The 22,555-nt window shown below is 41.4% G+C and overlaps 1 protein-coding gene across 1 annotated transcript in view; it reads left to right on the forward strand.

The window, feature by feature from the left end:
* The first annotated feature begins 861 nt into the window (after positions 1–861).
* Positions 862–22,555, forward strand: part of pea15 (proliferation and apoptosis adaptor protein 15) — a 51,423-nt gene continuing 29,729 nt past the window's right edge. Inside the window, exon 1 of the mRNA XM_023965802.1 lies at positions 862–1,200. The gene's annotated coding sequence lies outside the window, so the exon portion shown is untranslated. The remainder of the gene's footprint in view (positions 1,201–22,555) is intronic.

The raw sequence follows: 22,555 nt of genomic DNA on the forward strand, positions 1-22,555 counted from the left end.
AAATGAATTTTGCAACACATTAACCAGAGAACTTTTTGAAAATGAAATGTCAAATACCATTTTTATTATCATTTTAATTAAGTGACAGAAGCAGTGTTGAAGAAAGAAAAGAAAAAGCATTTTGGCGGATTGCTTTTTCATTTTAATTTTGAGTCAAAAATGCAGCTTTATTTTGAAAATGAAAAGGCATTACTGGTATTCACTTTTATTTTTATTTATGCAATACAAATGTTTCCATAGCATCTGGCCCTATCCAATGTGGTATCTAACTTTGCATTCCCAAGCTGGAATAGCGACTCTAGATACTCATTGGGATCCCCATGCTTGTCTCATCGGGTCTCCCAATAAATCAGATTTTAAATGGTTTTAAAAAGTTCTTTAAGTCTTGACTTTTACTTCTATCAATCTGTGGTCACTTTGTCTGAAGCAGAGTAGGCCATTGTTAAAGGTGACTATGAAGAAATAAAACCCTTGTGACCTAAAATGTAGATTTTTTTTTTTTGCGTGACTTTCCATGCTGCCCGAGCGGTTGCCCACAACGGTCCTCATGCCTAAATCGACAAGTGGAATAAGAAAAGTGACAACATGTGATACACATCATCTTCCTCTGTTTAATTTAATTTAATTCCTTTCCGTTTATTTTCGCCCTAAATCGAGGGTGTCCCGAAACGCGACAAACATCAAACTAAGCTGAATCAAAAATAAAATAATCTTTATTGAATAAAAACAATGGTCAATTTAAGAGACACGTCGATTACATGTAAATGGTTGTAATTTTTCAGTCAGAGTGGTTCATAGTTTAAAAATAGACGATCTTTGAACAAATCAGACAGCGTGTTTAACCGTGACCGGGGGGAGGAGGGGGAGCACAGGGAGAAAAGGCGTTTCCACGTTCCAGCAGCCGGTCACACAGCGGAGAGCAGCGCAGAACACACACCGACTGGAGGACCGAACCGAACCGGCACCGATCTGAGCTGTCACCCCCCTCGACGCTGACTGAGTGACAGCTGGTCGGAACTGAGTTTCCCCCACCGAAGCTCAGCCTGAGCTTCATCACCGGACCACTTTGAATCGCGGAAGCGAAGCAGCAGAATCAAACCGAACCCGAACTGGACTTTATTTGCCTTAAGAATTGCGCATCTTTCTGCCGAAAAAAGGATCTGACGAAACGTTCCCGCATCTCTGCCGCTGATTCCTGAGGTGAGTCTTCAAACACGCACGCGGCTCTACTTTCAGACACGATCCTCTATGGGGAAAAAGGGGGGGGGGCTCCATTCATCTGACATTTCGAGACACCCTCCACCACCACCTCATGGATCCGGCGCGGTTCCCGTGAATTCCGTTACATTGCCGGGAAAGTGTTCCTCCCAGCTGAATCTGTCCAAACAAAGCGTCTCTGGTCGACTCAGTTCGGTTCGGCCAGCAATCATTGTTATTTTTACTTTAGTAAAAATTTGGGTTTTTTTTCCCAAAAAGACACGCCAGTCGTGATTTCACTTGTGATATGCCATGATGGACGAAAATAAAGAGACTGTTTTTCCCAAATGACTTTGAACACACCATTGACTAACAGAAAAGACTGGGAATGCTGTCAGAGAACATTCTTGCTTTTGGACCCCCCACCCCAGCCCTCGGCCCCGCTTCATTTCCACCCACTGCCTCTGTCTTTCATTGAATAGAATCGATTCTGTGTTTAATCCAGTTGGTGGTGATCGACTCGTGCAAAGACTGTGGGAAACATTCTCAATGATGAACAGGCATCAATGATGGACAGACTTGTGAGTGGGGAAACAGACGTGGCGGTAGAAAGACTTGGTCGTGAATAAATTTGTTGGTGAACAGACTTGCAGGTATAAAGACTTGGTGGTGAGCAGACTTGGTGGTGAGCAGACTTGGTCGTCAACAGACTTGGTCGTCAACAGACTTGGTCGTCAGCAGACTTGGTCGTCAGCAGACTTGGTCGTCAACAGATTTGGTCGTCAGCAGACTTGGTCGTGAGCAAACTTGGTCGTGAGCAGACTTGGTCGTGAGCAGACTTGGTCGTGAGCAGACTTGGTCATGAGCAGATTTGGTCATCAACAGACTTGGTCGTCAGCAGACTTGGTCATGAGCAGACTTGGTCATGAGCAGACTTGGTCATGAGCAGACTAGGTCGTGAGCAGACTTGGTCGTGAGCAGACTTGGTCGTGAGCAGACTTGGTCGTGAGCAGACTTGGTCGTGAGCAGACTTGGTCGTGAGCAGACTTGGTCGTGAGCAGACTTGGTCATGAGCAGATTTGGTCATCAACAGACTTGGTCGTCAGCAGACTTGGTCGTCAGCAGACTTGGTCATGAGCAGACTTGGTCATGAGCAGACTTGGTCATGAGCAGACTAGGTCGTCATCAGACTTGGTCGTGAGCAGACTTGGTCGTGAGCAGACTTGGTCGTGAGCAGATTTGGTCATCAACAGACTTGGTCGTCAGCAGACTTGGTCATGAGCAGACTTGGTCATGAGCAGACTAGGTCATGAGCAGACTTGGTCATGAGCAGACTAGGTCGTCATCAGACTTGGTCGTGAGCAGACTTGGTCGTGAGCAGAGTTGGTCGTCAACAGACTTGGTCAAGATCAGAGTGGGGAGAGGTCTTCCGAATCCCAGCAGGTCTATCTTACATAACAGCTGCCTGCAGGATTTATTTTTCTTTCCAGCAGATGTGAGGTTTTCTCCTCAAAAGCACACAAACTCTGAGGAAGTGACAGTGATGAAACACTCGTGACCACGTGTGGTCTCTACTGATGGAGATCTGTGTAGCGGGGGGATATGGGGGTGTGGGGGGTGTGGCTGTCTAACTCAACTGCTTTGAAAACTCTCACAATACCCCTGTTATACCAAGGGCTGGGGGTGGATTAAAAAGTGTAATGCACAGTGATAATGCACGCCTAAAAAAGAAGTTCCCGTCACATAGTTTTAAAGTTCTATATCACTGCGCTGAGACCTTTAAAACAAACTTTAGCTTCATCATCTGGACTAAAACAAGCAGTAAGAGGTGAACTTTCTCTCTAAACTGATGCCTTATTTAACCTATCGTGACAATTAGCATAGATCAGTGTTTTTCAACCAGTGTGCCGCGGCACACTAGTGTGCCGTGGGAGACGGTCAAGTGTGCCGTGGAAAATTGCCCTCATTAAATGATCTAAAAACATTTACCATCTCCAGGAAATCAGCTCTTTGTTCATCCAAACAGGTCCTGATAAAACACTGAGTAGTTAGGAATATAAACGATCATAAAATACTTTTTTCTTTGTGTTTAATTGATTCTATTAAAGACATTTTGATAAGAATGACGGCACCGCGATTTACCTGCAGCTATAACTGTTTTCTGAAAAGTCCCGCAGCTTTTCCTGTCTCCACGACTCCACCAATCATTCTTGAAGGCTTAATCACATGTCATCAGTCTGACCAATCAGAAGTGTTAAAAGTCTTCACTTCCTTGTTCCAATTTAGCTCATAACTCACTCATTTCCAACAAAAACACCAGCTAAAGCTCGTCTTTAGCGGTGGAGCTTTCCACAGAATCCGGTATCAGACCGTGGAACAAGTGAACAAAACCATGAAGCTCAGAGACGCAAGTCTTTCTGCCGTTTTCTCGCAGTATTCACACTACATCTCCCATGATGCATTGGCTTAAAGGGACAGCGCCTCAGCGTACAATGAGTCGTACTTGTTACACGGATTGAAACCACAACGAACATACAGTTTGTATGTAACTTAACTTTTATTACATCTTTTAGAAAAAACATCTGCAACTTCCTGCTTTTTCTGCCACAATTATCACAAAAATGCACGTCAGATTGCCGGGGGGGGGGGGGGGGGGGCTGTAGATCAAAACAGACTATGAGTTTCTGCTTTTTTTTTTTTTTGGGATGCTGGTGTGCCGCGGGATTCTTGTCAAGGTTAAAGTGTGCTGTGGCTCAAAAAAGGTTGAAAAACACTGGCATAGATAACGCTTTCCTTGGCCGCTGCAATCGAGGTCGGTGCCGGCTCGGCGCGTTGTCATATTACCGTGACAATGCGCCGCACCACGTAACAAATGGTCCACTTTTTGTGAAGTAAGCTATCTAAACCTAAGAAATAACAAGAATAAAGTACGAAAAACTGATTGTGAATATTATTTCTTTTGGAAGTGAACATGGTACAAGCGGGATAATGGCCTCAAAGTGTGCATTATCGCAGAAATAAACACACCTCATGGAAGCAACCGGTTCAGGCGTTTGCATCGTCCATTCATTTCTGATAAGGGATATCTTCGTCGGCCACTACCCCTTACTTAACTAAGTGCGTTATATGATCTTTAATTGGTAATCTGTCAGGTTTAATTCATTGAGAGGGTTTCTAAGGCAACCGTGAAGGTTGTCGAAGGGGGTCTTAACTCTGGGCTTAGTATTTTAACTGGTTTAGATCCATCAGAGGAACGGATCATGTTGGATGTATTGGAAATAAATGCTTTAAGGAAACGGGAAAGCTAGGTATATAGATGCAGCGAAAGAGGACATGAGGGTGGTTTGTGTGAATGAGGAGGATGTAGATGCCAGGATTAGATGGAGAGGAATTATTAAGTGTGACAACCCCTAAAGTGAACTCCTAAAAAGACAATTTAAGTTTTTTTTTTATGCCTACTCCAAGAGGAAAATGTTTGCTTTTGGGAATTGTTTTGGTGACACGCTTTTAAACTCATTGAAATGAATGGAGAAAGAGCCACATCTTTTCTGAACTTTGTGTTTGACATTTGGAATCTGCAAAGATCATTCAGAGTTTTACTTTAAATATTTCTTCAAATTGTTGTAAAATTGCAGTGAAGGTCTTTTTTAATGGAGGTTTCACACCATTGATGGGTTTTTAACAGGTTTTTATGAGGGAATCTTCAGGACAGGATCTCAGAACTCTGACATCACCTACCCAGTTTTATCAGATTCTTCCACAATTTTTCACCTATTTACATTTATAGGCTTCTTTTTAGTGTATTTTAATATTGGTGTCATCAGATATGATATCATTACCTGTATGTTTTTGAGCATTTGTTATACTATGTTCACACTGGGCAAACGCACGTTCTTGAACACGCTATTGGCATGGTGTTCTCATTGGAATGTCGCTACCCAATACTAGTGTTTGTACAGTTGGAAGAGTTTTGGTGCAAAATGTAGCAGCGGTCCAAATCTCGTGAGTCTTACTGTATTGAGACCAGCTCATAATTTGGGTATGCTTGATAAATTCAGACCCACTGATGCCACAATCAGAGCAGGCTCGTAAACGCGCATGAGAGCGCAAAACTCCGTGTTTCGGGTTTACAACATCAAAACCTTCGTATTTAAGCGTCGCCATGCAAGATTTTAGGTCTGTTTTCAGGATCTACGGCCCTTGAACCACAGTTGAACCAGTTTAACTCTTATCAATTAGTAGTGACAGATGGGTAGTGTCCTTTTCAAAACACAGAAGTGCCAACCGTTTGTAAGTTGATCATGTAGGATAAATGAATAATTGCGGTTTGCGCCCAGCTGGAATTACATCTTTCATATTTCAGAATATAGCTATGTAAGAAATAAAAATAAAAGACCTGGAGCAAGATTTGCAAGATTTTGTTCCCCTTCGATGTATCACATCAAGCCTTCTCCAACTTGGAGTACATGCGCTAGTATCAGGTAGAGACAGTCCAATGTGAAGACCCTATGCTAAAAGCGCGTTCAGCACGTTCTTGAATGTGCATCGCATGCCTGAGGTGACCATAGCATAAGGCTTCATGGCCTCATTTCCTGTGAAATTTCTTTGGTCTTAAAGCAATGGGCTTTCAACCGTTCCTGTCCAAGAAGGATTTGGACTTCAGGTTCTGTCAATGAACTTTAATCCGAATCAGAATCTCTTTATTGATCCCACACGTGGGAAATGTGATTGTTACCGTGGCAAATGACAGCATTGTAAACATAAGAGAAAATAGAATAAGAATAATATAAAAACAAAAAATGTAACATAAATGTAAACAATTAAGGTGATATAATTTAAAAAGCTATTTACAGACTGTACAGGTATAGATGTGCAAAAATGTGCAAAAGTCATCTGCTGCACTGTGAATTATTGTATAGCGTAATTGTGTTGGGTAGGAAGGATTTCCGGTATCTGGCAGTTTTGGAGCGGAGCTGTCTGAGCCTCCTAGAGAAGGAGCTCTGCTGTTTGTCCAGAACAGGGTGGAGAGGATGGTCTGGGTGGTCCATGATGGATAAGATCTGGTTCAGTGACCTTCTCTCCATCACTGCTTCAAATGTCTCCAGTTTGCAGCCGATGGCAGTCTGTAGAACAGTGAAGCACAGGTTCAGGCCAGATGGGGGGGGGGGCTCTCAAAGAGATGTTTTGCAGCTGTGTATTTGTGTGTTTCTTCATGTTTGTGTGTGTGAGAGAGATGGTGTGCGTGCTCATGCAAATGTGTGTGTTTGTTCACCTGGGTTGGGTGTGTGTGTGTGTGCCTTGACTCAGCTGTTTGGCTGCTGGTCTCCTCTCTGAAGTGCATCGATTTGTGTTCCCGAATAGAAGGAAAACTGGTTGGCGCAGCAGAAACCTGCTTCCTTCCCCAGGTTCACTTCCTCTGTGTGCTTTGTTGCCCCCCTCCTCAACTGCTGGAGGAATGTTTGTGGTTGACTGTTTGCTGGCTCTGAGTCAGGCCCAGTTTTTTTGAACTTAAATGCTAAACTGGTGGACTCAAACCAAAAGAGGAAATATGTCTGAATATTTGTCTTTGCATGGAGTTTCTCAGTTGTCTTTTCTACAAGCTGTTTGTTGTCACGCGTTGCATTAGTCCAAGAACACAGACAATGGGGCTGCATCTTCAGAAAGAAACCAGACAGTTTTTCCATCTTCACCAGTCAAATTCTGCTGGAATGTATTTCGGTATGAATGTCGGATTTGACTCACCACAATTCAAACCCCAAAAACTAAAGTCTAATCTGGTCATGGTTCCTTGTGCAACCACAAATGAGGAACGTGGACTTTCCTCTGATTAAAAATGGACCTTCCGTAGAGATTCTAGTAAAGGAACTGCCCTTTTATTCAAGGCTTTTGCACGAAAACTTGAAGTTGTTGCAAAAAAAATAACTTTGTTTAGTTTTTTGCTTTTGCAAAAATCACCCAAGAAGTTACTGTATTGAGGAAAAAAAAGTATTGGTAAAGACATCAGACAAAGCTTTAACGCAGCTGCAGGTGAGATGTGACTGCAGTAAGGGGAAATCTTTAGTTTATCTGACAAAACCCTGTGTCTGTTGGTCCTGTTGGTTGCTTCTTTTTTTTAGGGTCCCCCAAATGATAAATGCCCTTCATCTGGCTGAAAATGAACCAATCACACAATTCCAAACAGCGCAGCCAAAAAAACAGTGGTCTATGTTCACCCCCCCCCCCCCCCCCAGTCTGATCAAATGGTAGTGTTCCAATATCCGACAAGTGTGTTCATCCTGCCCGTTTTTGTAAAGATAGGGGTTCCAGAAACCCTCGCTAACTGGCACCAAATTTAACCCAAACCAGGAAGTACCACATTTTGCAGTTCCTCAAAATTACCACTAGGGCCTGGTTTTAAAAATGAGGGATTTTCAATTGACTCCTATGTCTAAAAACAAAACAAAAGTCTGATTTTATACCCAAACTACAGCTCAAATGTGTGCATTATTGTGGATGGTTTTTTTTTTTTTCTGTTTTTTTTCTTTTTTTTTTGATTGGCAGTTGGGTTGACCCCTGAGCAAACTTTACTTTTGTCCTACCAATTGCCATTTTCAGAATGTTGTTGACGTCATCGGAGCAAACTCCGGTCAATGTGCCCATCTGCAGAATCCACTGGATTATGCAAGTGATTATCTGTCCAACATATGTACTGCACATTCATGGGGTTCGATGACATCTCAATCTGGCTGATAAACTGATGACCATGGGGGTTGAAACTTGACTTTAAATCCATTGTTTTTGTGTTAATTTAACATGAGCACAAGGATTTTCAATTTTGTGTATGTTTTTGGTTGAAGGAAGCGCACAAAAATACACAAATAGGAAAGACAGACTGAGTTTTTTGAACAGGCTATATGTCCTTTGGACTAAGTTCACTTTATCAATTTCCCTTCATTATATTAAAGTTAACATTTTAAGAGGAGCTGGGCTTTTGGCCACCCATTGATTTTCAGACACATAAGATTAATTACATCTATTGCCGGATTATGCAGTCCAATATCATTTAGACTAAAACAGACGAGATTCAAGGCCCCGCCTCTGTTATGATTGATGTTAGCTCCACTGACCATTTGAAGTCTGGCAAAACCAACCAAATGGTTTGTGACAGACGGCTCTGCCTTCCAGAGTTTTATGATCCCAGACATCGTCCTACCTGAGTACAGAGCATGCTGGTGTAGAGAGCTGATTCAGACCACAGACGCTAACAGATATTTGTGGTCAGACTCGGAAAGCGCGGAAAACAGCTTGTGTGATTCAGCTTCAATTTCGCCCTGCTGGGAACCGCCCTGCAGCCGCAGATGTGTCAGACCAACAGCACACACTGATTTAAGACCGTCGTGCCTTTAGTTTCCTGTCCCTCCTGCTACACATTCTCACCATGTGCACAGCAACTTACAGAGCATCATTCTGTTACTGTTCATTACTTCCTGTGGTTTTTACAACGGCTGCATCCTCGCGTCGTCCAACCGCCCACTTTTCTTTGCTGTTTTCTAGGCAACGATTTACAAATTAAAGTGTAGAAGCAGACTCTACTTTCTCCCTCTGCTGTCATGTTTCTTAAGTAAACAAACAGCACACATGAAGAGCAGAGGACATAAAAATCAACCTGCACCAGAATCTTCTCTCTAAGCATTAAAAGCATCAGAAACTGACTACCCATCATCAGTCACGCTCTTTTTCTACCATCAACTGGCTCTTAGGTCTTGAGTTTAAACAGTTGTCGGCCTACAACAGCATCCAAATACAAAGCTAAAAATCCTGAGTCTTTTGTGCTTCATTTACACTGCCCTCTGAAACACGCGTTCAAGCGATCACTTCAAGCAAAAAGTCTATGTAAACGTGTGTTTAGGTCTCCCGTGTTTAGGCTCTACTTTCAGAAATGCACCTTGAAAATGACATCAGTTGAACTTTGACAAATCAGACACAAGGATTTGGTTGTGATGTTTGGATGGCATCCTTTTGGATTTGGATTTGGAAATTGTTTATTTTCCAGCAATCAATACAACAGAGTTTTACATCCAGACAAAGACGTATCAAACTTGGGATAATTAGTAATCATATTATAGATTGCTTGAAAGGGAGTGGAAGGAAGTGAATTTATATAATCCCACCCCTGTTCTACATCACTATTTACTTTACATGAATTATCATTATCCGGCTCATAAATTCTAATCAGATTTTTATACCTTACCAACACAGTTTCAGGTCATTAAAAATCCCTACGTATCAATAAATCACACGACAAAGATGTAGTACATAACAATTATGTAAATAGACAGAACACTGTTTCAGAATTCTTCATAGCATTTGCAGATCAAGTATCACAAATTAAAAATATGTGCAGATAATTTTTTTATTAGAAAAATCCTGAATGTAAATCACTTTTAGGGAAACCAAGTGATATGATTAGAGATCAATCACTTTAACCACTTTCAATAAACGATTAAGTCATTTTATTATTATAATGATTATGGTATTGCTGTGAAATAAAAAGGTCCATATTCCGTCCAGTGTCCAAGGGTGGTATTTCTTCTTCTGCTGGTTGATTGACAGCCATCCTTCTGGCTTTAAGAGTTTATAAGTTCTCTGTGCTGGAATGTCTGCAGACATAGTTTGTCAGGGTCTTTGTCCTTCTGTAGCTGTTACCAGTGCAGCTGAATAAGTTGAGGTCAAGTTGTCTGCAGGTCAGAACTCTTCTGAAAATCAGGGCCACTGTTGACTTTTAGACAGCGCAGATCCCAGGCGCCATGATTTTCTTGAAATTATATTTGTCTGTATTACTGGATTTGTCAGCTCAGACGTCTGTCATTTTCAATTCACGGAAGTGCCGACCACTTGAAAATTGATCATGGAGGGGAAATTAATAACTGCGGTTTGTGGCTGGTTGGAGTTATGACACCAAGTCTTTTGTATATCTGAATGGAGATGTGAAAGAAAAAGCTCTGAACAAGACTCCTGAGATTTGCAAGGCTTCGACATTTCCCACCTAGCCTCTTCCAACTGTAAGAACATGCACTATTATCGGGTAGCGACAGTCCAGTGTGAGCACCGTATGCTAAAAGCGTGTTCAAAAACCTGCATTCAGTGTGCTACTGAACACGCGTCCAATACCAGGCATAGATTTAACAGTCTTAGTCACTGCTGTTGAGTTTTCATCTGAACATCTGTAGCCTGAATCATCCTCATTCATCTGAATCATCCTCATTCATCTATATTCATCCAATACACATGTTCTGGTCTTTCAGCCTTTTGATTCAAATGTTTAAAAACCTGATGGCAATAAATGAAACGGTTATTAAAGGACCACACACGCCGGTGACCTTTGACAGGCATTTCCAGCTTTTATTTAGTCGTTGTGATTAGGATAAGCTACGCCTCCCACCCTATGTGTGTGGGCATGACACAGAATTTAACACCAGGAGCCAAGCTTAGCCACCTAGAGAATGAATAAATCTGCATACCCACCATAGTTTATTCTAACAAGAAAAAGAAGTGCATGCTTTGCTTTTGGCCAAACAGGAAGTCACGTCTAACACCCCCACATCCAAACTTTTTCATCCCTTTTCCTAAATGTTTCCACATTCCAGATGATCCCATCAGGGAGTATGAGTATATTTGCCGATGGCTGCAGCTGGACTATGATTGCGTTGGAGTTCAGTACAGACACCATCCGTGGAACCGAAAACAATTTATTAAGATCTACTTTCACAAAACATAACATGCACAATGATTTATTTTTATTTAAAATAAAGGTTAATCCCACCCACCACTGCAGTTGCCACAAACACACAGAAACTACAAATGAAGGCATGTTTAATCCCCCAACAGCTGCTGCTCTGAGCACAGGCTCAGCTGCTCTGCTGCAGTTATCAGTGAAATGAAAAGCATCTTTTCTTGTCTCTGTTTAACATCTGCACATGCAGCTTCACTGCTTCAGGCTGAAGGTGCTCTCTTTCAGCAGGTAACTGCAGGACTTGATGGACGCGCTTTTTTAAGCCCGATTTATCTCAGTGCGGTGTCTAACTGCAGCGTGAACGGAGGTTTGAAGGACTCAGTTGCACACACGCATCCTGTGTGCAAATGCAAACATCAAGCAGTAGTGCTGGTGAACGGAGGTGCTCAAACACGTGCATTCAGGAGCTGTTTCATGTGCATAAAAACCCAATGACATAATCCACTCTGCTGCTCCACTCTGAATGAAACGCCTCAGCAGCTCTGATTGGATTGACACTTGATTCAATGGAGGCCTGATCTGCACTGAGAGTCTGTGAGTTTTAGGGGTGACAGGGTGTTTCGTTTCAGGTCACCCCAGGGTCCTCTCGGTCGTCCTGGTTGTGTCTCTCTTGTTAATCAGTTTTTATCAAAAGGAAAGTTCTTAATTTAATAATGAGTTTGTCTGACTGTTGACACACTCGAGGAAATCCCTTTGCATTCAACTGTAAAGCTACGTATACACCAGGCATCAGAATCAGAATCAGAGATACTTTATTGATCCCACACGTGGGAAATTTGTTTGTCACCATAGCAACTGACAGCAGAGGGGAAAAAAAAAAAAACAAGAACAAGAAAATGTAGCATAAATACAGACATCAAGGTATTATATGTGACATGTGACACACGTTTAAGATATTGAAACCAACACAAGAGTCCTTCAGTTCTTATCTGCTTACTTAGCTGTTGGACAGGAGTTAAAAAAAAATAGGTTCCTGAATGCCTATTTAGCCCATGCTGTTCACACTTGACAAGCAGGGAGGTTTTTTTTCTTTCTTTTTCAACTCTTTGCGAGCTGAAATGTTGAAGCGGTGTAAATCTGGTGAATCTTGCTCCAGGCTTTTTCTTTCAGAGCTCTTCTCCAATATATGAAGGACTTAGTGTTATAGACGAAACTACAATTATTATTTACTCCTCCGTGATCAATTTTCAAATGGTTGGCACTAGGGATGTTCCGATCAGGTTTTTTTTGGGCGGCTTCGATTCAGAGTCATTTGATTTTTAGGTATCGGCTGATAGCCGATACTTTGGTAACAAATTTAAAAAAATGAACAAACTTAAACAGATTCCGTTTTTTTCCTGTTTTATTTAATTAACCTTCCTTCATTATTTAACACTTAATCAGAGCACTTCTGTGAAGTAGCTTTATCAAGTAAGAATAGTGCAACTATCAACTAGGAAAATAGTTAACTATTACCAAGTAATAATGATAATTAGTCATGTGGAAAAAGTTTGGGTTATATTATATCAGTAGTTCATTCTGCTTATACGATCTAAAACAAAAAAATAACAAAAATTAAAGTACTAAAAAAAGATTGAAAATGTATTTCTTTTTTAAGTGACCATGGTATGAACGAGACAATGGCCTTCGAAGTGTGCATTATCAGAAAGGTTACTTCCACGGCGTGTTAATTTCTGATCGGCCATTATCCTTTACGTAACTGGGGCTATGTCAAAGAGAAATTAAAAAGGTTCGGGTCTAAAAGGGTTAAATTTATTCAGACAACAGCTGTCTCACTGCATCTGTCTGTCAGCAGCACAGAGAGTGCCGTTCTTAATGAAAATAAAACAATTTTTTTCTGTTAAAATGTCTTTGCAGGTTTTTGTTTGCATTAAGTCAACCTAACAGAGACACTTACTGTCAGTTAAAAACGTTTTTTTACAGAGTTATTGATCCAAAGCGCGGATCATGAAAAGGATAAAATAATACTCTGATACGGATTGGGCTACAACATCAGATTTTTGATTGAGGCATCAGGCACGTGATTGGGCCAGACTTCCGATGACGTGATCGGATCAAGACATCCTTAGTCGGCACTTCTGTAAATTTAAAAAAAGGTGCTATCCTGATTGGTCAAAGTTCAACCTAGTTTAACGTTTAATGGCTGCACATTTTGTACGTAGAGCACAAAGAGGGTCTTAAAAATGTGTGTAAGGATGCCGGAATGCAAGAGTTTCCTACGTGGAAGCCCTAAACGTACATAGAAAGTGGTCATTTGACCGTTGTGGACGTAGCTTACGGTTGTATGTACCCCCTGTTGTTCAGGTAAAACAAACATTAATCCAGACCAAGTGTAGGGGTGTGAATCCACTGATCTCTGGACCAAATCTGGAGACCCAAGGTGGTCTCAGTCCATTTCCAAACAGACTTTGGAATGGTTTGCTGATGGTCTAAGTATGATCCGGCATTCGGAGACCAACTCTTTGCTCTGTACAAACAACACACACACAACTGCAGTCCAGTACCCCACCGTCTTGGTCATCATTTTTGGTGATTACATATGGGGATAATCAGTAAAAAGTATTACACACAAAGCATTTTCAAAAATTGGTGGCATGGTGTGAGGACAGCAGTCTCAACCTCACCACCAAAAAACCTAAAGAGATCATCAGGGGGAGCAGTCTACATCAAGCCTGACCATCCACAGTGAGGAGGTAGAACATATTACAATCTAGATTATTGAGGCTGTATTCAGACTAACACACATTTGGTTTTCTTAAAGTGAATCAGAGTTTGTTTCCAAATTTTCAGCGTGAATACACCCAAGCGGACCCTGATCCAGGACCAGGAACCACTCTCGGACCCATCTTTGAAGGTGGTCTCGGTTCATTTCCATTCCGACTAAGATTTGTTTCACTCTGAGATTCTTCAGTCTAATTACAATCCCTCCTCGGAGCGGGATAACTGAACCAAAACAGTTCCCTGTAGCACTGTTCCCAACCACTATGTGATTGACACCAAATCTTTGAATGTCACCAAAGCGTCCAAAGACTTGAGGTACTCGGGTTAGACCTCTCCACCCTTGGTGCCTTGTGACTGAGGAAGACCTTATCTCTGGTGATGGTAGAATGTGCAATAGTGGGATTAACGAGATTCCAAGTATTCCTTCCACCTTTTGACAATGTCCTCAGTAGAGGTCGAGAGCTCACCACACACACTGTAGACGGTAGAGAACTGCACATGGAACTGCATCCCTACGGAGCCCGTGTCCTGACATTAAGATATAAAAATATATCTTGTTCCCACAGATTAATATCTTGTTCCCACAGGTTATTATGTCGTTCGCACGAAATACTATTCCGTTCCCACAAGATACTATTCCGTTCCCACAAGATACTATTGCGTTCCCTCAAAATACTATTCCGTTCCCTCGAAATGATTAACTCGTGCGAACGCAATAATTATGTCGTTCGAACGCAATAATTAATCCGTTCGAACGCAATAATTATTCACGTCATAAGTCATTCACGCGGATATGATCTCTTTGTACGCCGGCAAAAGCCGCTTTCAGCGGTAACTTCCGTGTCTCTGTGACCCATATTCGTTCAAAAAAGTCATAGATTTAATCTGTTCTCTAAACATCGTCCGTGTCTTCAATGCAATGTAATGAGACACACACAGAGAGAAATGTGAAGGTATCTGCTGTAAATCTATGACGTAAATTAATAACAGGAAATGATCGGCTAGTCAGTTAGCATGTAGCCTAATAGCCTTCGAATGTAAAGATACTGACTGCTAAAGTTAATAAAAGACAAGTCCTGAATATTATTATTCCTATTCGACCCTAAACTACAATATCAGCTGTCTGACAACAGACCAGCCAGTTGCCCAAATGCCGGCATACATGATCAGACAGAGAGCTCTGCGGCGGAGCTAGTAGTAGCCTAGCAGGAGCTATCGTATGACAAAGCAGCCTAGTTATCATAAATCTTTTGATATTTTTCTTATATTCATTGAGACGGTAATAAAGTGATCATTTTTGTTTTTCATGTTCCTTTTTTGAACGAATGTGGGTCACAGAGACACGGAAGTTACCGCTGAAAGCGGCTTTTGCCGGCGTACACAGAGATCATATCCGCGTGAATGACTTATGACGTGAATAATTATTGCGTTCGAACGGATTAATTATTGCGTCGAACGACATAATTATTGCGTTCGCACGAGTTAATCATTTCGTGGGAACGGAATAGTGTTTTGAGGGAACGCAATAGTATCTTGTGGGAACGGAATAGTATTTCGTGCGAACGACATAATAACCTGTGGGAACAAGATATTAATCTGTGGGAACAAGATATATTTTTATATCTTAATGTCAGGACACGGGCTCCGTACATCCCCCTCCTGAGGTGCCAAAGTGTTTGCCAGAGGTTGAGCAGTTGAACTTTGGTTGCAAGTTTGCAGGGTTAAGTCTTTCCCTGGGGACTTGAACCTTTTCAAGTCCTTGGGAACTTAAAAACACTTGGAAAGGTTTTTAGGGTAGACACTGAACCCCAGATTGATCTTGACCTGGTTAGAGCCAGCATGGCAGCTCTGCTGCCATCGGTCTATTTATAGAGAGACAAAGACAAAAAAAAGCCAAACACAAGGAGACGCAGCACCCAATAAATGCCGGCTCATGTTGAAATTAAGAGCTGATATTTAAAATATCTACTTGAAATAACTACTTGTTCTGTTTCATAAGCTTAGATGCTGTTATTTGTTTTTCAAGTTGTTTAATGTTTGATGTTGAATGTTGGCTCATTGTTTTACATTTATTCATCTTTTTATTTTAATGATACTTCAGGGCATACATTTTACATTTAGACTATAAATGTATTTAGTGTTTTTCCACCAAAGCTACTGAAAGCTCTCTTTTTTATGTTAAACAAATGTAATTCTGTCTCTGATAAATGTGTTTTTGTTCCTTATGTCAAGTACAATAGGTTATGTGAAAAGTACAGAAATATTCTTGTTAATATTAAAATATTAGGTTTTAGAGTTCTTACAAGAGCTATTCTAATGCTCAAGGTAAAAGTATGGAACAGACCTTAGAATAAGGTTATTTCTGCCTGAGTTGAAGTCGCTCAAACACATTTTGTCAAGGCTCCACTGCAGGCATCACACATTGAGTGTTTTTATGTAACCCTCCAGAGACCCAAGAGCCTCAGAGGTCTCAGATTGAGGCGCAACTGTGTTGGATCACACAAAGGCCCAAATGAGAGCTTTTATTTAGCATCTTTCCACAGAGTGCAGCTTTTAGCAGCTGCAGCTGGAGCCGCTCTTTTTCTGGAGACGGGATGTCATTTATGAATGAAATCTGACCATAAAATGACCTGAGGTTTCTAACACATTTCATTCCTCCTGGTGTTAAAGTATTAAAGGACCCAAAGGAGCAGCAGAAGGGGGGGGGGGGGGGGTTGTTGACAGCAAATGAATAATTTAGTGAATAAACCTCAACATGATTAAAAGACAAAGAGCAAAACATTGCAAAGTGGCAACACAGGGAGACTAAAACTCAGAGAAACGAACCGCGCAAGATGGGGGCGGCAAAGTGGAAGTGGACAGGGTGGGGAGATGAAGAAACAAACCTAAAACTACACAAACATGGATCAGATAAACAGACAAAACTGTTTGTTTTGAATCAAAGCGTTTCTATGGAAAGTTTGTTTCTGGTTTAATCTGCTGATTGGGAGGTCTGTTTCTGCGCATCAGCTGGACAACCTTAATCCCTTTCAGAAATACATTTTCATTGCAGCTCAGATGACCCCACAGTTTGTCTTCGCCTGCTGCAAAGAGTTGTGCAGACCCTCTGTGTGTGCCCCCCCCTAACAATAAGTGGTTCAGTAGTTTGGACAAAAAAGTTCATTTTACTTGAGAGTAAATGGAGAAGGTTTCTTGCTGAATGAAAGCCAGAAACGGAGGAATAAATGTGTTAGATTTCTAAAACAGCCTTTCTTCTAACACAATAAAGCCACAGTGTCACGGACCGGCACCGGTTTGCGGGTCAGTTGGTGCCGGGCCACACAGAAAGAATACATAACCTACATCATTTCCATTTTGTTTATTATCAGATTCTGGATGATATTTTATCTACCAGATTCTCTCCATCACATCTGTCTTTGACTCACTCATGTTGCCTCAGTGGTGTTCCATGAAAATCTGCTATCTTAAAAAGGCTGCTTCTGGAAATAAGAGGTTAGCGCTACATTGAAACGCCAAAGCTGACTAAATTACCTAAAGACATGTCTTCAAAAAGTTGTTTGGACAGAGTGAAACAGACAGAAGATGAGGGTAAAACTTCACATTTAAAAAAATTCAATTTAACAGACAAAACCTACAAGTCCTACTTCAAATACTGTAAGGATTTATTTGATTTCGTGCACCAAGCTTGCTCTGCACAATATGCGGCTCTCTAATCCTATGAGGATGCTGCTAATAAAGTTGCGTACACAGTGGATTGACATTTATATTACAGTTTTTGGAGTGGGCATAGTGTTTTATTTTGTTGTATTGTCTACTTCACCCTAAAGGCTTGTCCATGAAAACATCGTCTGATATTAAACCGGTCTGTGGTCCAAAAGAGGTTTATGACTGTTGCCATAGAGAACAGAGGGGGGTGTTAATTAAATCCAAGTGAACTCTTCAGTGGATACACATTTTAGCCGAAAATGGCTGCAGAAACGATATGCTAAAGCTTTGGTTTCCATGGGATTAATGAGCAGTATGTAACTCTGGCAGCACTTCATGTGGCGTATGAACACGTCTCAGTGGGAGTGTTGTGGTTGAAAACCTGTCACAGTTACTGCCTCTGTGATGAAGAGCAGAAATATGTGGCTGCACATTCATAGGTAATTTAGGGATGTCCCCTGATGCTGCGGCAGGAACCGAGTTTCATTTTCTCTGAACAGAGACTGATTTCTGTGCTGGTACCAGCCAGCTTCATTCACTAATGGATCAACAAAGTCTTGTCTGATCTGCTGTTTGAAACGACACCATAAACATCAACTAGTTTTTTAACCCTTGTGCTATCCTAGGCACTTTAACATTTGGAGTTGGGTCATCTAGACCCACTAGACAGTACTCTGTACCTTTTTTCTTCAATGATTTGTGAACCTCACTGGTGGCTCAGGCGGTTGAGCGGGTCGTCCAATGATCGAAGGGGTCGGCGGTTCGATCCCCGCTCCCACCAGCCAAAATGTCGTAGTGTCCTTGGGCAAGACACTTCACCCTCCTTGCCTCCAGTGTGGCTCCACTGGTGTGTGAATGTGTATGAATGTTCCGGTGATGGTCAGAGGGGCCGTAGGCGCAAACTGGCAGCCACGCCTCTGTGAGTCTGCCCCAGGGCAGCTGTGGCTACAACCGTAGCTTACCATCACCTAGTATGAATGAGGAGTGAATGAATAATGGACACAATGTAAGAGCTTTGAGCGTGTGGAAAAGCGCAGAAAAATCCAATCCATTTTTATTATTATTTGTCATGGTAGGGAGAACACGTCAATGTAAGGGTGGGGTCATCTAAGATAACACAAGGGTTAATTACACGTGTGTCTTTTTTTTTCAATGTGCGTGTCTGTGTGATTTTGCCACAAATGTGTAACTTTCTCTTTTTTTGCACACAAAAGGGTTTCAGTTGTTAACTTCTTCTGTAGTCCGCAGTGTGAGGCCAATTTCCTATATCCAAAGACTTTAAATTTTTCTGGGTGTCTGGTTCTAAAATGAAACCTAAACAGAAGTCAACTGAAACCAATAATTTGGTTCTAGATGAAACAGAGAATCAGAACAAATTAATAAAATAAAAAGGGGCTAAAGATAGAGCCCTGAGGTGCGCCGTAATTAAAAAGCATTGTTTGCAGAGAGGAATTGGTTCACCAGAGATGATGTGGATTTAAAGCACTTTGAACTTAAACATAACGGACTTGCAGTCATTTCTGTCACTAACATGGAAGGGAAAATGTTCATGAAAAAAAAGCTTAAATTTAGACTAAGACCATTATTAGTTCTCATAATATATATTATAATACACTGACCAAAAATATAAACGCAACACTTTTGTTATTGCTCCCATTTTTTATGGTATGAAGTCAAAGATGTGAAACATTTTCCACATAAACAAAATAAACAGTTCTCTGAAATATTGCTCACAAATCTGTCTAAATCTGTGATAGTGAGCACTTCTCCTTTGCCAAGACAATCCATCCCACCTCACAGGTGTGCCATATCAAGATGCTGATTAGACAGCATGATTATTGCACAGGTGTGCCTTAGACTGGCCACAAGAAAAGGCCGTTTATATTTTTGGTCAGTGTATTTTTTATTATTAAAGTTTTTATTTGTAAAGTTCAAACTAAGAAGCAGTTTCCATCTGAATGGCTGTTTTTTTTCTTCCTTTTCCACACTGAGCCCGGATGATCCGGGTCGGACTTCCTGTCCTTTTCTGCTCCTGCCTGCCTCTTGCGCCCGTCGCTTGTTGAGATTCCAGATGTGCGGCTGTCTTTCTCCCACTCTTCTGCGGCTTCACTTCCTGCTTTTTCTTCTCTTTGTGTTACAGCAGCTCATTTCTGGTGAATTGTTAGGTGGAGTCAGTGCTGCAGTTGCTGCAAGAACATGGTTGCCATGGTTTCTGTCAGAGAATGTTTAAACATTTTTGTAAGGAAACAATTCAAGAATTCATCCGTGTTTGGACAGGATGCCAAGTCGGCTAAAAAAGACGGATATTAATGTGAATATGTGTGTGTCTGTGTGTTGCATTGTGTTGGCATTTTGCGTTTACATAAGTGTGTGTGTTTATGACTGTGTTTCATTGTGTTGGCATGTGTGCATCTGGGTATGGGTGTGTGTTTCATTGTTTCAGTGTTTATCCATCAGTGCTGGTTTGTGTGTTTCCTTGTGTTGGTATTTGTGCATCTTTGTGTGTTGGAGTTACATTTAAGTGTGTTTGTGTGTTTCATTATGTTTTCATTTGTGCATTTTTGTGGGTGTGTTTGTCTGTGTGTGTTTGTTTTGTTGTGTTAGCATGTGTGCATCTCTGTGTGTGTGTAAGTGTTTGTGTTGGTTTGTGTAATGGTGTGTTTGTGTGTGTGTTTCATTGTTTTAGCATTTGTGTGTATGCATAGGTGTGAGTGTGTGTTTCATTGTGTTGGTATATGTCCATCTTTGTGTGTGTCTGTTTGTGAGTGGGTTTCATTGTGTTAGGGTCTGTGTTAGTGTGGGGACTTTTAATTCAGTTTGTTTCATTGCGTTAGCATTTGTGCGTCTGTTTCTGTTTGTGGATTTCATTGTGTAAGCGTTTGTGTGTGTGTGGGTGTGTGTGTGAGCCGTGTCCTTGGTGTAGCTGGGTTGCAGCGCGGTGCAGCGGCCCCGTAAACGTGCACAGACCCGCACGTCAATAGATCTCAGCATGAATAAAACCAAAACTGCAGATATTTTGGTTGAACTGTTGGCTCCGCCCTCTTTCTTCATCACACTGTCAGAAGTGTTAGAGATCTCCAATGTTTACAGCTTTTTATTGAAGGGATTCCACATCCTGTTCTTTCCTCTTCAGATAGTTCTGGCAGAGCACGGATTTCTGTTTTGGGTTGTTGTCATGTTTGACCCGCCCCAGAGGGAACTGCAGGTTTTGCAGAGTGATGTAGCCGTGTTGTTTCAGGGGGGCTTCTCACTCTGTACACAGCAAAACAACAACAGATTTCTGAAATGATCCAAAACGCAGAAAAACCTCTTTGTCTTAACCTGACATTTTACCCAGAATTCCTTTTTCGCTGCAACTCTTCCTGTCACCCCTGCAGCTCCAAGTCTTCCCTCAGCAGTTCAAACTGGCCTCCCATGTCTACAGCCAAGCGGCTCTTCAGGCCGTTTTACCTGCGAGCTGCTGATCATGCAGCTGTTCTCCCACAAAAACACGTCCTCTGTTTCAGTTGTGACTGTGAACAGACCAGTTTCTAATCGTCTTTTGGTGCTTTCAAGACCGTTGTCCCTGACACCTCCACCTTCTTTGCCATTTCTCCATAAGAGATCTACATTCTTCAGTGTCATTGGGTTGGTTTTCATTGTTGCCTTTTTCTTTTTGCCTGTTTTGAAACAACACACATCTTTTAGCAGCACGACACTGTTCGTCTGAAGTCCACAGGGGTTTGGGATCACGCTGTTTCAGAGAAAGTTGTTAGTAATCAGGAACACCCTGTTGGAAGAACTTTATGAGAAGATGATGTTTTTGTTTTCATGATCCTCTGGCAGCTCTACTTTAGGAGCATTTAAAGTCAGACTCTGATCATCTTTTTAGCTTCTTTCAAAGCGTTCCCAGTGGTCATTAGTCATGATTATACAGTTTCTAGCCAAATTTTTAAAAAAACTGTTGTTTTCTAGGACATAGTTTCTGCAGAACAGCATGAGTTCATTAGAAATTCACCTCTAAATTATGGATGGGACCGTTGGTGTGGAGTAAGCCCGCCCCCACTTCCCATCACTTTCTCCCACTAGATTCCAACAAAAATGGTAAGCATTATTTCCAGCCGTTTTAGACATTTTAGAGCCAGATATCGGCTCGGGCGAGGAAAACGAATAAATATGAATCCATTTGTCTGCAAGCAGATGCATCAGAATGGAGCGGAGCAGGAAGCTTGTGGCCTGCCATAGTAGCTTCTAGTTCACACCTACAAGCTTTTTCCAACAGCAGTTTATCTGCTCCTGAATCACAGTGATTTAAATTAAGAAATACTCAGAAATGTAATTCTCGCCTTAATTTTCTTTGCATATGTCCATCCATGAGAAAAACATGCTGCAAAAGCATGTTAAAAACACAATTTTTATCAGACTAGGTCTTTAAGAAGGTTAACGGGATGCATTTTCTGCAGGACTTTACTTATTCGTATATAACCTCACTTTTTCCTCCCTTTAAATGGACTTTAGTTCATCTACAGGTAATATAATAAATCAGATTGTAATAACAGGCAGTGTAATGCATATAAAAAGGATATTTAGGTTTTTGAAAACACAAATGGAGGAAGTTGAAAATAATTGAAAAGAAGAGAATTTGTGTTGGAATGCAGTAGGAGGATGATATAAATGTAGTTTTTAGTGTGATAAATGCTGAATGTATTTAGTTCACCACAGCTGGGTCTGCTCTCTCTGCAGTTTCTCTGTGTTTAACTTGTAGCTTTGTGTTCAAAAGCTCTAGAATTTCTTTTGTCCCTTTCACTTCCAATCAGGCTGCTGTTTTTCTGGCAGACTAGTTTTCAGTGCATGACTATTTTCATTTGACTCTCAGTGAGAGAAGAAAATGGGGGGGGGGGGGGTATGCAGATTCAAAGAGAGACGTTGAAGTATTTGCTTATTATTAATAATTATTTTAATGTTTTTTAATAAACTGAGGAGCAGTCTGCTCTGTGCATGCGGCTTTCATCCTCCTGCAGGTCGTCTCCATCGTCACCGTGTGGGTCAAAGCAGGACTTTGATTAGGGTGGTCTAGAATAAAGTCTCTGTTTGCAGACGACAGAAGTGCAGGAATCGCTTCTTTAAAAGCTCCTCATCCCGCTGATCTCCAGAATCTTTGTCAGCCTTCCTGTAGGTCTC

The sequence above is a fragment of the Oryzias latipes genome, chromosome 18 (assembly GCF_002234675.1).
Source record: "Oryzias latipes chromosome 18, ASM223467v1".
NCBI classification, from domain to species: domain Eukaryota; kingdom Metazoa; phylum Chordata; class Actinopteri; order Beloniformes; family Adrianichthyidae; genus Oryzias; species Oryzias latipes.